Source organism: Neophocaena asiaeorientalis, unplaced genomic scaffold (assembly GCF_003031525.2).
Source record: "Neophocaena asiaeorientalis asiaeorientalis breed wild unplaced genomic scaffold, Neophocaena_asiaeorientalis_V1.1 scaffold45, whole genome shotgun sequence".
In the NCBI taxonomy this organism is placed as follows: domain Eukaryota; kingdom Metazoa; phylum Chordata; class Mammalia; order Artiodactyla; family Phocoenidae; genus Neophocaena; species Neophocaena asiaeorientalis.
The window spans coordinates 12,641,563-12,643,718 of NW_020174642.1; positions in this window are offsets into that span (position 1 = coordinate 12,641,563).

Sequence of the window (2,156 nt, forward strand, 5' to 3'; positions counted from 1 at the left end):
GAAATGGTCCATCCCCGAAAGGAGGGCCCAGGGACGGGCTGTGGGGTCGCCTTGCGCTGCGCCGAGGAGACGGTGGGGAAGGAATGTGATCCTCACAGACCGGAGGAGCTGACTGTCCTCGACTGCAAAATGCCCAACAAGGGGGCATGGAAAGGAGACAGGAGCCATGGTGACCCGGGCTGAGTGAGACCAGACTGAGAGGTGTGGGAGCATGGAGAGAAGAAGGAGGGGGGAGAGAGATGGAGAGACACAGAGAGACCGGGGGGTGGAGACCAGGACACACCGGAGGTGCTCGGCGTGGGAGGGACACAGGGCCCTGGACCCGCCCAGCACACCTGGGCCGCCCCAGGCTCAGGGCCCCTTGGGGAGCCTGTGGCCTCTGGCCTGGTTGGCGAGTGGGATGGACCATGCCTTCCCCCAAGCCTCGGCCTCGGTATCATGTGTCACCTCTGGAAGCAAGGCTGAGACCAGATGCCAGCACACGTAGGCACACACACACATGGGCACACATGCATGCCACAGGCACTCTAACAAACACCTTCTGGAAAGATTCCCTGAAAGGCACCCAAGGACGCATCCACCACAGGGTCAGGCCAGGGGCCCAGGCTCTCGCCCTGAGGCACTGGTCTGCACGATGGATCGGCCCCTGCTGCCTCGCATTCTGGACATCTGTTCAGCCCTCACCAACGAAGTGTGTACTGCGGTATCTGGTGCCCAGAAAACTTGGATGAGGACTTCAGGAGGATTGAGGCCACTCACAGGAAGAGGGACTTGGGAGTCAGGGCACCTCTGAGGCTTAGGGCCCACGGTTGTGGGCAGCATTGCTTTCAGATGGAGACCAGGAATGTCCTCACTGGGGGTTCAGGACATCAGGGAAGGGACCTTGTCCCTCCCCCAGGGGTGTAATGGATGCTTGAGTGCCCTCTGCTCCACTCCAGGGTCACGGAGCCTCTGGCTGGCGGGGTTGTGTCAGGACAGGAGCAAACAAGCTGAGACATGTCAGCCAAGGTGGGTGCCGGGCTGTTGGGAACAGAGGTCTCTTTGAAGGTGCACGTGGCCCAGGGGGAGGTGGGGGAGTCATCGCCCCTTGGCTTTGGCCCGTGGATGAGAGGTGACAACAGGCGGAGGTCTGAGCTATGCATTGAGTTCCGTGGGACTTGCCCTGCCCACCCCTGCCTCTCACCCAGACCCCGCCTGGTGCAGAAGTCCTAAGAGTCACATGGTATTGCACGGGGTACAGGAATATGCAGGGAGGATGTGGCCACATCCAGCCATGGAGGGGACGCTGACTCTTGTGACCAAACTCAAGAGATCCCCATGGAACCTGCATAGTGAGTGTGTAGAAGACTTAAGTCCCATTATGAGCAATTTTGATACTATTTTTTATATAGAGTGCAGTATGCATAGCGAGAATAGACATTTTTTCCCCACAATCCCACGGAAAAGTTTAAAAGATGACCCAAAATCAAGATGCAAATCAAAGCTCAAACCAATTTCAAAAAATGAAAACTCGCTTCGGCCATATTCTCAGATCTTAGCTTCATAAAACTAATATTCATAAATATTAATGATATCAAAAAAGCAATCAAATCCGACTGGTTGAAAATTTTCAATTGTTCTTCCACGTGAGCCACAGGTCGAAGAGGAAATCAGGCTTCTGTGGCTAAACACCCATCACCAACGTGGGTGGGGCCCGGACAAAGGGCCCCAGGAGAATTCCCTGTTAGATCATGTTCATCGTTTCCTGGCGGTACTATTAAAGTTAAAGAAACATAGCAGTTAACTCAGAAGCTAGAACAAAAATGGAACAAAATGAACAAAAGAAAGTAAAAAAAGAATGAAATATGGTGAAAAACAGAAATTCATTAACTGGAAAGCAAATAAAACTTGATTTCTTAAAAATCCAAAAGAGAGTTCCTCAAAAAATCAAAATAACATGGCATAAGGAATGCTTGTCAAATGCTTGTCAATTTGACCAAGAAACACAGTAAAAACAAATGTCCCCATTGGGCTGGAGGACGGTGCTCACAGTTGGGGGTCTGTGCACAGCCCCTCCCCCTGAGTGTGACAACTGAGGGAGACCACGATGTCTGGCAAAACCTCAGTCTGCAGAGACACTGCCTCTTCATTTAATGCAGGCCTGCTCCAAATCTCAG